This window comes from Protopterus annectens, chromosome 16.part0 (genome assembly GCF_019279795.1).
Source record: "Protopterus annectens isolate FY-2018-M chromosome 16.part0, PAN1.0, whole genome shotgun sequence".
In the NCBI taxonomy this organism is placed as follows: domain Eukaryota; kingdom Metazoa; phylum Chordata; order Ceratodontiformes; family Protopteridae; genus Protopterus; species Protopterus annectens.
In genome coordinates this window covers 496,755,647-496,770,159 of record NC_056750.1, presented here as the reverse complement: position 1 = coordinate 496,770,159, position 14,513 = coordinate 496,755,647, and the positions used below count along the sequence as shown (strand labels likewise).

The window sequence follows — 14,513 nt, the reverse complement described above, 5'->3', positions numbered from 1 at the left end:
TAGCCACCAAATTTCTATTCTATGATGTTTTACATTGTCAACATTCTCTTGTATTCTAGTCTTAATATATAGTAGTCTGAACTACACAAAACAAATTGCAAGAGAATGCCAAAGCATACATTGTACCTAGAGAGCTAGTTGTATATCCAATAATAGCAAAACATATTAAATGAATCCTGTCAAAACACATTTTCAGATGATAAAAGATACAGTACCTCTGTAGTATTCAGTCAGATGATAAATTGTTTCTATAGATCTATGAAAATGACCTCATAGCGGTGTGTTAAACAAAGCTACAAGGAAATGAGGAGCATTGCGTAGTTCAAACCATCAAAAGGATCAGTATTTAAAATCCCCATTGTCATTTACAAAGTCATCAGCAGGTAAGGCATTGCATTATCTAATGAAAGGTATTACCACTGTCTCACAACTTCTCTGCAAGTAACTCTCAGCAGATCGATTCCTACCATTCTCATATCAGCAAGTATTTTATGCCCCATGTCTAATATATTTGTGTGTTAAACTTTGTCAATTTGGCCAGTGGACTGTTTCAAAGACTTTTTTATTGTTAATTTAGGAAGGGGGCTCTGGTCCAGGGATTCTTTTCAAACATGACCTGAGCCATAAGGCAAAAGCAATAGTACACATTACTGACATTTAAAATAAATCATATAAATTACAGTTTAAACAATGTGTGCATATCACAGCAACATGGTGCTTTCAAAATATGCACATATGAACACAAAGGAGAATATTATATGCATCACTGAAATTTTACAAACGTAAAACAGATCAGAATTTTGGATAACTTGATAAAACCAGTTAAAGGAACTGTGGGCATATCAGAGCTACAAGATGCTTTTCCAACAAATGAAGATCAGGGCGTAAATAAGTCAGAGAAGTTGTACAACACTGATTCATGGTTAAACACACAGAGTGAAAACAATTACAAAAATTACTACATAGCAGAGGGAATCAGTTATGCTAAAAACACATATCTAATGATATTTGGCACTGTGAAAGATCTCTTCAGGTTAATTTAAGAATGCAAGCATAGTACAGTTTTTAGACTTAATCTAATGTTGCTGACAATGTAACACAACAAGAACTGAATGGCTATATGTACGGGAATTTGTGACAGATTAAGAGTAAGCATAATTATACTGTAGTGCATGGAGCAAGCAGACTATGATCCAATATTCAGAAAAAGAAACCAGTTCCGTGCCAGAATGGCACGTGACCCGAACTTAACAAATGTTAAGCACACCTTTGAAAGTTGTTAAGGGTGTCATGCTAGGCAGTAAAATCTGCCTGCACTGACCAGCAAATGACAACAGCAGAATAAAAAATTGTTTCTGCCTGCCATCCATTCGGTAACATGTCCCTCACTTCCTATAATGAACTTAGAAACTTGCTGGAATAACAGGATTTATGTTTGCATATATTTTCTGAAGGACACGAACTCTGAAACTCTGCTGCATGTACTTATTTTGAGACTTTGTCTGAAAATGACGGATTTTGAGGAGCAATCTAAAAATAAGAAGCAATAATCTGGATGTCCTCAGAAAATATGGCCAGTGGAAAGGTAAGTGTAAACATGATGTACAGCATTATACTGCTGTTCTGACAGTGTCTGTTAAGTGTTTTACGGCTTTGAAAAGTGACAAAACACTTTGGGATTTTTTCCTCGTGACTAGTAGTATATGGAGCAGACAAAAATCCCATGCACTACAAAACATTATGCTCATCTCAGCAATCATAACCCTAAATTATGCATCCTTGACATGGATGCCAAGATCCCCTCTCAAGCTTCACTCTCAAGGTGAAGTTCTTGGCTTCTTTGTCTCGACCACATAATTAGCAGGTTATGACTAGCGAGCTGCCCATAATCTTGTATGTCAAAGGACACTGAGAAATGTAATACAAGTAGAATAGCATACATGCTATTAGCCATTCATGCAAGATAAGACAAGGAGCATTAGGGGAGGAGGAGCCATGAAGTTGGAAGAAAAGCTTTTGCACAGTACCCAATCATTTTACATTGTTGTCATTTGAGTGAATGAGTGAAAATATAGTCAAGACACTGAAAAGTATTTGAAAGATAAAAATGTATAGTACACACACATCAAGAATGGGATTAAGGATATAAGCAGTGGTCCTTTTTCATTTATAACTGAACTATTTAATTCATGCAGAATCTAAAACAGGACCTGAAGTAAAAGTCATTCTCCCATACCTTTGAAACAGGTAAATTTACTTTCATATTCAGGTGAGCTCAGAACACTGTGAATGCAATGTGAGCTGCTAGTCTTTGATTCTACCATTTCCTCTTATGCCTGAGGTGTTAGAGACCTAATTATTTACCTGAGCTCTTGTGCTTTTGCATCATCCTAGTATCTGATGACCATACAGCCTTCTATGACCACTGTGTGCAGTGGACTGTGACCACCAGTAGTTTATGTAGGAGCTGACTGTTTCACTAGGGATAAGTTTGTAATCTGAGGAATCTACCCAGGTTACATGCTGACTGCTCTTGTAGGTGATCTTGTGATGGTCTCACTTAATGAACCACTTGGTGGCCACCCTTAAGTCATTTGGCAGACAGAAGTCTAGAATGGCTTCTCCTTAATTCTCCCTGTGGCTTTAACCATGTTGACCCAGTCAATTCTCATACAATGTTATGTCTGTTCTGATATTACAAGCAGGACCCCATTATTAAGACTAGCTCATTTTGTCACGCTTTGTCAGGAAGATTCTGCAACTGCTGCCTGAATGCCCCTCTTATCTTTGTCACAGCAGCCCTGCTGTGAAGCATAGGTTGAAATCAAAAGGACTGACTTAGTTTACATTGTTATTTGATGACCACAGGTCTGTCACTGATTCTGAGGGCATCTATCCATCACTGTCTTCAGAAGACTCCTGCTTACCATAATTCCCTAACAATTTCTAGTCTGTCCTCTCTGTAATGAAAGATTCTGGACCCCAGTCCAAGAAATTTCAAAGCACTACCCTTTCATTTTGTATCCTGGATACATAGAATATCCATAATGTCATCCATGTCCTCGGAATCAATGACCAATCTATGTTCATGAACCCCTGCATTCAGTGTAGCAATTCTTGGTTCACTTTGTCAAGTTGTTTGGTTTACATCCAGTTTTCACTCAACAGGTAACTCATTCTAAGTAATTGGACACTAGCAGACCAGTACTTTACTGAATCAGTGCTGCTGGGCATTTATGGCCGACATGCACTCGCAAATAGGAGCATGTAGACACTTTCCACCTTTAGCATGGATCCTTAATTCACTTAGCACCAATAAATACTTGTGCCCCTTTTTAGTGATATTAGTAAACCTGATCACATCACCTAGAGCCCCAAATGGCTAACCATGATGCTACTTGCAGTGTGTATTCTGTGTTTTCCTACCTAGAGTATATTACTCACCACTGTCGATGCCTAAAGTGGTTGGTCCACATGCTGCATTCACCAGCAGGCCTACAGGAACCATCTAGAGTCTATGCTACCCATGACTCTGCACATTTGTGGAAGTGCTACAATAATAGACTTCTCAAGTACAACTGGAATGTTCTGTTAGAACATGGTACCTTTCTTCCTTGAAGGAGAAACTTACAGCTTGTTTTTGAGAGGTGGGAGGGACCCCAGACATGGAAAAACCTACAATCTCCACGTAGTTAGTGAACAGAAGTAAAAAAAATCCTATGTCTTATGTCTTTTGTGAATACACACAGACATATACACACAAAGAAGAAATTTAAATGATGCACAGCCATTCCTTCAAAAATCTCTAAAATTAAATATGCAATCGGCAGAATCTTAATAGTTTAGCAACCATCTATTCATTTTTTTCATTGTATAACAGCCCCAGCATTACTCACTGAATTTTACTGAGAATTTACACCATATTAGTACTTTGCTATGAATGACAAATAAATAGCAAGTAATAAACATAAGCAGATTTCTCAGATGATGATTCCAGTCTCTGCAGGTACAATTCAAACTACTACTTGCAAGCAACATTTAAATAAAACGTTATCTGGAAAATTCACTAACAGCAAAGTGCAAGGTTTTAGCAATTGAACTGATATACATAAATTGGTAGAGTGAGAGTCATGTTTATGAAAGTATTTTAAACTCACAAACCACTTAAAAAATTAACATCTGTGATACATCTGGTTAACTACAGAACAGGTCATGTACCACATCCAAACAGAAATTACCAGACCCAAACAGAAATTAGCAATGTCAGTAGCCAGACAAATACAAAACAATCCAATGTCATCTCAAAACACTGAACTTTCTCTACAGCAACAGAATTAAAACGGACTGATCATTTCTTCTCTATATATTACGTACATGCATAACTGATACAGATGTCAGCAGTCTTAATGTACATTCTGCAAGACTGAGCTGACAGCCTTTTGCTGTTATTTCCACTATTGCTGTGATGATACCATGGCATGTCGTGTGTGTGTGTGTGTGTGTGTGTGTGTGTGTGTGTGTGTGTGTGTAATGTGTGCTAACACACAAATGTTTGGTAACTAAGTTGGGCTACAATGAAGTAATTTATGCATTTGGGAGCAGGGAAACACAGGAAACAATGGTTGTGATATCACACAATATGATGATCATGAAACATGACTGAGGTGTTGGTGTACTCTTGTTTAATAAGAAGTTGCCATGATGTGTGACAAAGCACCAAACAGAATTATTTAGGCATTGGTGAAGTTTAAGGAGGTTGGAATTCTATCAGTTCTTAGAAGGGACCTCACTTGAAAACCAAGATCAGTATTATGTTTTACATCATTGGAACAATATGAATATAACAGAAGTGGTTAAGGAAATAACAACTAATATAAAGATGATTCAATGACAAAAGCCTTTTCATATTCAGGGTGCTGTTGTTTAGAGACAGGCATATTAATTTCTATGTTTTCCTAGCTTTGAAGATTAACAGATGTGAGAACTTGTACACACAGTTGTTTTAATGTGCAAGTTTGGATGAGAACATTTTATAATATGCAGAACCACAATGTTCTCTCATTTATCAGGTAAAATAAACATTTACATATTCATTCATTTTTACCTCCAACACCACCTGCTATTGATAAATTTATTAAATTCATTTGACTGTCTATTTTTATTATAAAAGTTGTTCAATTTTAGAATTAATTACTCGAGAGAAACATTGTACACTTCATTTTTAAAAAACATATTAAAGTTACTTCTGCAGCTAACACAATCCCAATCTAGTAATTCAATAACAACATTATATATGGTAAAAATACCATTACTGCAAGAAAAAAAATCATCCGGCTCATAGCTGTAATCAACATTCACCACAAATTCATCAGAATAGCCCTCATTTGAAATAGAAAAATCATGTAGAACTGGTACAAGAAATGTACATTTTTACTCATTTGTTTTCTTTGCTCTTTCTTACTCCCTGCTTTCAGCCAGTCATAAATTAACATCTGTGATACATCTGGTTAACTACAGAAGAGGCCATGTACCACATCCAAACAGAAATTACCACACCCAAACAGAAATTAGCAATTAATTTAGCTCCATATTCGTCAGTAGAACCATTTGTTCCATCATCACAAGGGATGACAAGTCAGCCAAAAACAGTCATCATTTAGACAGCCAGAAGTGGCAGTTTGAAGTTTTCTCATACTGCCCTATGTCCACTTGTGTGTCCAGGCTGTGCAGAGGAAGGGGAAGTAAAATAAGCTGTCTGCACTAGATGTCTATGTCCCCTGTGATGCATACTCTTCCTCACCACCCTGTGAATGATGAGCAAGGAAGCCTAGCATCTTTACTCCTCTCCCTCTTTGCCTTGCTCCTCCAGTGTCAGGGCCATGGCTGTAATCATGCTTCCGAACTCACACTGTAAATGTTACTTAATTCTTCATCCCTCACTCTGTGGCACAGAGATGGATAAACTTGTTTTGTTTTACAGTTTGACATAGCTATGCAGCAGAAGTACCCAATCACTTAAATTAATATGATGGAACTGAGGTGTCTCACCGATAGTTATTTTGTGAGTGAATGGTTTGTCATGGAGATCATACTGGACACAGTAATATAAAAAAAACATATCCATGGAATGCTGCGCTGCTAATTGGATTTCTAAAAAGAGCATGGATTCTGACAAGAATTCCCTTTGAGGCATTTCCAAAAACAAAGACTTTCAATGATTACTTCCTAGTTGTTTAACCACTAAGCACTCCTAATTAACTTCCCTCCCAAAATCTCAACTCTCCCTGTCTTGCAAGCTGCTCACCAGTTCTTCCCTGCAACTCCAACTCACTCCTTTCCCCATCCTGCTCGTGTACATATTCCACATTCTTACATGCTGTTACTGCAGCCCTGACCTTGAATGGGGCACCAGTTTGTAAGAGGCAGTGTCAGCACTCTGAAGTATGGTGATTCATTTAAAGACAGTACACCTTATACAGGGATGAAGCAGTAACTCTCCCCAATGTGGATATACAACTGTTGATTGGATGTCTGTGCTCAAAGTTATGGTTACTATGGATGGAAAATTTTCATTTTCTTCTCTTGTTCACACTGGCTTTCCCTGAGCACTCCAGTTTCCCACCTCTTAATATGTTGGCTGACTGGCCACTTTAAACTGTCTACATAGACAGCATTCACCCTTGATCTTGTGGCTTACTGATGACAGAAAAATGTCAGCAAAGATGATTTCATGCATTTTGTTAAATGCAAAGGAGGACATTACAGTTCACTAATGACATTTAGTAGTACAGCTGACCGCATCATGTTCTACTTTTAAAAGGAGAGCTGAAAATTCATCACTCAGGACAAGGTGGGGAATGCTGTTAGAGGGCAAAAGTGATTCAAAAGCAGAATTCTCTGGATGGTAGGTAGATTCTTGGTGGTTGAATATATGGTGTGTTGGCCTACTACAGGCTCTTAAATTCCTCTGCTTAGGTGCCTGAGAGAACAAAAAGTGATACATTATGTTAAAGAGCAACAAAGCAGTGAAGTTACATGGGGACCAGAAAGTACTGGTGACAATGATATCCTTTTATCAAGATAGGTACACGGGGACAAAAATCTCTGTGGCTAGTTTGCACAAGCTAGTGAGCAATATAACAATGGCAAGTCTGTGAGCAAAGTACAGAAGAAGTGACCATCTGTAATTGATAGTGACAGCTGATCAGCTGTACATGTCGAGACTATAAGAAAATGTGCCAGAAATAAAGAGATGCATATAATGTTAGGTAAACAAGACAGTAATGAAACGTGTATGCAAAATCAACAATAATTTACTTAGATATGTGACTGTAATTAGCATATAGGGTAGCATGTACTGGACTGACGGCTGATTCTACATGTCTGCATTTCATTTATATACAAAGAAATATATGGTCCGCAACTGCGACCAAAGCTGCAAAAAGTCTGTAACTTTCAAAATTATGTGATTACTGGCTAACAGAAAAGTAGATGCTAATATAAGATATTTAAAATCAAAGAAAGGGATAATATAGTGTGGAAATAGTATCTTTATAAAATGTGGCCTTATTTTAAGTCCCAGATGTAAGTTATTCATATCCACACTAATCCTGTCTGTGATTTTCCTGATAGATCCTCTGACACACCTGGTTAATAAATGAAGTGAACAGTAGACAGAAATAAGTAAAGGCTTCACACATCATACGAAAACTGAAAATTTGCAAACCATTAATATAAGCGCTGTACAGTACTGCTGACAAAAATATTAAAAGTGTAACAGCTGTATTTGTTCCAGTGGTGTGTAAATCTAAAACCAGCAGCTAGAATATTACAAAGCAATGATATAAGCACATTAAAAGAATTTTCCAAAACTCCAAAGTCTTCAAGCCTGTCAGTAGAAATAAGTTATTTTGCAAAGAAAATGCAATTATGGGTTTAATGGTCTCATAATGCACACATCTTACTCTACAACACACAAACTTTCATATGAAGGTGGGGGGTAGACAATGCAAATTACATGAAAAAATATTCTTTATCAAGAATAAAAAATGCACAATGTTTATCAAGGTACCATCAACAGGGCACGGAACCCTCTTTGCCAGACTGCCTATTGAGAGGAAAACAAGAAAAACATTTGGATTTGTTTAACTGTACTTCATACACTGGGATACAGCCTTTAACTTACCAAAATTATGTAGGCTGTATGTCGTGACCCTGAAGGGAAAAAGTGCACCTTTCAAATGACAATGTGAAAAGATAAAAATGTCTTTTTTTTTCAATTCCTAGATCGATTTGCAGACATCTGTCTTCAGTTTAAAAGGATTGCTCCAAGATGAAATCAGAATTCACTTATCTGGAAAACAGAACAAACAAAAACAAGGTTGAATGAGGGCATATAAAATGCACATCAAAGGGGACCTAATGCAAGCAAACTGTGTGATCTTTCAAAGTGCATTCTAAGAGTTCAATAAACACTGACAATTTATTAATCAAATGAGCCCATATTCATTTACACATACTCCTTCCATAACAGCAGCACTCATCTTTGTATGCATCACTTGCTTTGATACAAGATAAGACAGCTGTCTTCATAAAAATGCTTTGAGAACTAATTCCTTTTTATATTTAAGCAGGATGTGAAGAATGCCAATGAATATACCCCCTTCTACAGTTGGCAACGTATAACAAAACGTAATGCACACTATAGTAATAATGGGTCTTCCAACAAAATGACACAAGCACACACACACAGACACACACACACACACACACACACACACACACACACACACAGACACACACACACACACACACACACACACACACACACACACACACACACAGACAGACACACACATAGACACACACACACACACACAGACACACACACAGACACACACACACACACACACAGACATACACACACACACACACACACACAGACATACACACACACACAGACATACACACACACACACACACACACACACACACACACACACACACACAGAGACAGACACACACACACACACATACACACACACACACACAGACAGACACACACACAGACATACACACACACACACACAGACAGACACACACACAGACACACACACACACACACACACACACACACACACACACACACACACAGACACACACACACACACAGACACACACACACACACACACAGACACACACACACACACACACACACACACACACACACACACACACACACACACACACAGACACACACACACACAGACACACACACACACACACACACACACACACACACACACACACACACACACACACACACACACACACACACACACAGGTCTATGAGCTTACACTTGCCAGCAGGTACGGAATTTTTTTTATGAATAAAGAGAGACATAACAAAAGAGATTACATTTTTCACTGGTGCTACAGTTGTGACAAAATAAATTATGTCTTATAAAGTGCAGATGCTTACAGCATATATGCTGTTTTGTGTTTCTACAATGAGTTACACTGGAATTAATTAACTTTAAAGACTTTGTACACAGTTCTTGGGTGATTCCCACCTTATTACACATCCACATTCAGCAGTCATTTAGCCAATCGAGTATAATGCCCTTCAGTATGCTCACATCCAAACACTTGTCACAACTAGAATGACCAAAATGCTTTCTCACTAAACAATCAAGGGCCCAAATTGTAAAAACAATGCAGATCATCTCAAAGCTTTGCCTCTATTATCGGCTGTTGAGAGGTGACCTCTGCTTCTCATATAGAACCTCAACAGGCCCTATTCTGTCAAACGTATTGCACATTCAGAAATCCAATGGTATTATAAACACCCACTTAAGGAGGCTAAATCTTTTTTGAAAAAATGACAGAAAATGCTGGAGTGATAAGTATGTGCACAGAGAATACAACTCCTACCTAATTCTCTACCCACATTAAGCAGAGCACTTTCCTTACTCTATTCTAATGTAAATTGGATGGATGGATAGCTAACCACAAATTTACCCCCTGCTTTAGTATCACTATCCCTCATGGATAGTGGAGGCATGTAATTACCCCAACATATGCTTGCTCAGCCCACCTTTGGATGTTTGTATTGTAAAATCTAAGGGCTAATAATTACCACTGGAATACAAGGCTAGTTTATCTTAAAATCCTCCGTAGATAAGACAGTCCCTGCAAGTACGGCAAATGCACAGCTCCAAAAAGACCTTGTAGCAGTAAAAAAATAACAGCCAGCAGAATGTAGTATAAACATTTATTACCTCAAAAGCATGAAAAAGCGACAAAACAGACCTTTTTCGGCTGTAAAAATACAAAGCCTTCTTCAGTGCAGTAAAGACATATTCACTTGTTCTCCTTTTTATAGCCTGCCACTAAATGAAGCTCCAACTTAGTAAATTAATTATTCAATTGACCATACCAATTAAAGGTATTCATTATGCCCTGGTGAAAACAGTGCCTCCAGTGTGGTGATCCATTTTTTCTCTTTATTATTTATTATCTGATGTCAACCTGATTTATTTGTTCTCTGTCCAATGATTCTATCAATCACAGTAAAAGTAAAAGATGCATTCTTATGTACCCCAGTATGTTTGCATAAAGCATTAGTGAGCTTCTTGTGTCTGATGTCACTTAAATGTTCAGAGATTTTGAATTTTAAAGGCCTTGACGTTTGTCTCACATAAAATGCAGAGCAGCTACAGATAGCTAAATATATCACCCAGTCAGTCTGACAGTTAGCAAAAAAGAAAATATCAAATACTTGGCCAGTATTTTTGCTGCTGAACTGGCATGTCTTCATCACCCTTCTGCAGTGAGTGCAATGGCCACAGGGAAAACATCCCTTGAGTTGGTCCCCCACAAGAGTGGTTTGTATAGGGTCACCTTTACTTCTCCAACTATGTTTGTAATGATTTAAGAATGAGCCCAAATTCTTGCCTCTCCTGAAAGAGAATTGACATCTGTCATCCAGAAACTTGCATATTTTGTCTGCCAAAAGTATGTTCCAATGTCTACGGGCACTACTGAGTAGGACATCTGTGTTTCTTCCATACATAGTGACCAGTCGGATGGTTGAATCCTTGTTCTTAGTCTTATCCTGTATGTTAAGAAATCCTGCCTGTCACGATTCGCCACCCAATGTCTGGCCTAAAAGATGTTCCCCATTTTGTAGCCCCTATTCCTGAATCTAGTGGTAAGGTCTTCTTCATATACCTGATGGGTAGCATAATTTGGGCATATGCATTTCATATGCGAAAATTGTGATTTGGGGATGTTTCTGCATATATGTGGAGGGCAAAAGCTGATAGCATGGAGAAGGGAGTTGTATTGGGGGTATTTGTGATACACTTCTGATGTTAAGGTAGGATCATTGTTCCTAATAACTAAGACATCTAGAAAAGTGATCTTATTGTAGTCATAGGTAACAGTAAAGTGTATACCCCATTTGTTGTCATTTAAGTATCCGACAAACTCCGTAAGGTAATCCGGGCCCAATCTCCATACTAACCAGTAGTCATCCAAGTATCTTCTCCAAATGTCAATCTCATCTAGATAGATGTGTGAGTTATCACAGATAAGCTGCTCCTCAATGTGGGCCATGAATAAGTCAGCGTATATGGGAGCAAATGAGGCTCCCATAGCAGTGCCTTGTATTTGTATGTAGCATTTGTTCTGGTAATAGAACACATTCTTAGTAAGAATGTGCTCAGCTAAACAAAGTAAAAAAGTGCTGAAACCCGGTTGGTACAACTATGACTTGTATAACCAGTATTCTTATGCTTCCAGCCCCGCCCAGTGAGGAATGTTGGTGTACAATGCAGAAACATCAAGGCTGCAAAGCAACCACCCAGGCTGAAGCCCACTGAGGAATGTTGGTGTACAATGCAGAAACAACAAGGCTGCAAAGCAACCGCCCAGGCTCAAGCCCAGTGAGGAATGTTGATGTACAATGCAGAAACATCAAGGCTGCAAAGCAACCACCCAGGCTCAAGCCCAGTGAGGAATGTTGGTGTACAATGCAGAAACATCAAGGCTGCAAAGCAACCACCCAGGCTCAAGCCCAGTGAGGAATGTTGGTGTACAATGCAGAAACATCAAGGCTGCAAAGCAACCACCCAGGCTCAAGCCCAATGAGGAATGTTGTGTACAATGCAGAAACATCAAGGGTGCAAAGCAACCACCCAAGCTCAAGCTGCATCTCTGAGATAATTTTGAGGAATTCCGTCGTGTCTTGAATGTGGGCACTAACCCATTTCAGAAGTGGTTTAAGACACTGTGTCAGAAACTGGGATAATGGTTCTGTGAGGGAACCCCTACCTGAAACTATAGGTCTACCAGGTGGATTTTCTAGATTCTTGTGTATTTTGGGTAAAAAATATATGTATGGACTGAATGAGCCGGGCATCATGAGGTGATGTAATGTGTGGTCCGTGATACTTCCCTCATTCTTGGCTGATGCCAAAAACTGGTCGATTTGTTTCTTGAAGCCAGGAGTTGGGTTCAATGTCATATGAGTATAATAACGACTATCAAACTGTTTCATAGCTTCTGTGTTGTGTTGGGGGACCAATGCTGTATCACCACTGCCCCACCCTTATCTGCAGACAGTATTGCCAAATCATGGTTAGTTTCAAGTTCATGGATGGCATCCATTTCGATCTTTGAGAGGTTGTTTGACTTGGCACGGAACTCCCTAAAGTTGAAATGCAGATATTTGAGAACTCAATTCTGAAACATTAACACATTATGATGCATTGATGGCATGAAATTAGATTTGTGGTATCTGAATCCATCCTGCGATTCAGGAATAGGTGCTGTTTGGAAAAATAATCACAGGTTAAGTAGTCTACAAAATTAAGTAATATCTTGTGCAAGTGTATCTTCAGACACATAAAAGCCAGGTATAAAATTAAGACCTTTATTCAAAATTTTAACTTGGGTGGGTGACAAAGGAGTGGATGAAATGTTCAATACATTATTGTCTTCTATTTATGTAACATCAGTTTCAACAATCCTACCATGTTGTCCACTTTTGTGATGTTTCATGCCCCCCTCCTTTGCCTGCCACTAAAGGGATTGATGTATCGCTTCATTTGGAGGCTGGAGAGTCTAGGACATGCTGTACATCAGGCTCTAAACCTGACGAGGATTCCTCACCAGAAGTATCATAACTAGATGAGGAAGGCTTTTTTAGAATGGACCTAGGTATTTTCCTTTTGGCCACCTTTCTGTGTGTTTGCTCGAACTTCACATGTTTATTACTGGGAAAAGGATGCCCACCCTCACAGTCAATTAGATCCCTATGAAACTTTTTCATTTTTCTGTCTTTTAATTGCTGCTCCAAAGTTAGCAGATCCTGAGTTTCCTGAGACAGGTATTATAAGATTCCTGACCTACAAATTTCTGAATGTCCCCACACATTTGTGTGATTTCTAATATGTCTTTGTCAACTGTTTTCTCGTAATGAGAGACTAACATTTTAACAAAGCTCATGTCAGCTCTTTGTTGAGCCACAGCTCATTGTTCTGTAAGAGTAGTATCAATATTTGGAACCAATGGCTGTATACACGTACCCTTAACCCTGCGGTGAAATGCCCTTAATTAAGTCTGCCTTGAAAAGCTTGGAATGCCATACGTTGGTCCGAAGGGACCTCATACTCTTATTAAGTTTGAAAAACTGTACCTCGCATGTATTTTTTAGGACCAAATCCTCTGGCCCATTTTGATTAACTGTACTGCCAAGGCCAAAAATGGCCAAATCATCCCTATCTTAGGATAAACCCTGTAGCAGGTTAGTAAGATCCATTGGTATTTAATAATCAGCACAAAATAAATGCTATTTGTCCCCTATTCTAACACCAGGAGTTGGAAATATGAGTGTCCCAATTGGGGTAATCAAAACGCCTAAACTTGATTCAATGGTCAAGTTAAAGTCATATACTGTTATTTTAATCATATAAACTTAGAGAGGGAATCTTTGTGGCAATGCTATGTTCATGTACCAATCCAATATGGAATGATCGAGTGTGGACAATATTAGCCCCTGCTCCTCAATATATATTTTTTCAAGCAGTGCTAAGTCTCAACACTCTAACTTAGGATAAAGTCATATACTGTCATTTTTGTCATAAAAAATAAAAAAGGCAACCCTTGTAGCAATGCTATGTTCATGTGCCAATACAATATGGAATGACAGAGTGTGGACACTATTAGCCCCTGCTCCTCAATATGTTTATTCAAGCAGTGCTAAGTCTTGACACTCAGTTAGCAAAATCACATAAATCAATGACTCTACGGTTATAAAGTGTACATGTAAAGAGACTTAGGACAATATTAGCCCCTGCTGTTAAGTAAATCTGAGATTAAGTGACTTTAATTATTAAGCAGTGCTAAGCCCATAGTGTATATATATATATATATATATATATATATATATATATATATATATATATATATATACACATACTCTCCACCATGTTCAAAAAGCATGAAC

The 14,513-nt window shown here is 38.3% G+C and overlaps 1 protein-coding gene across 6 annotated transcripts in view; it reads right to left on the bottom strand.

Annotated features, from left to right (window-relative positions):
• FAM163B (family with sequence similarity 163 member B) overlaps positions 1-14,513 on the bottom strand; it is a 1,080,770-nt gene that overhangs the window by 357,592 nt on the left and 708,665 nt on the right. For all 6 annotated transcript variants that reach the window (XM_044058444.1, XM_044058443.1, XM_044058441.1 and 3 more), the window contains one exon: positions 8,186-8,353. The gene's annotated coding sequence lies outside the window, so the exon portion shown is untranslated. The remainder of the gene's footprint in view (positions 1-8,185; positions 8,354-14,513) is intronic.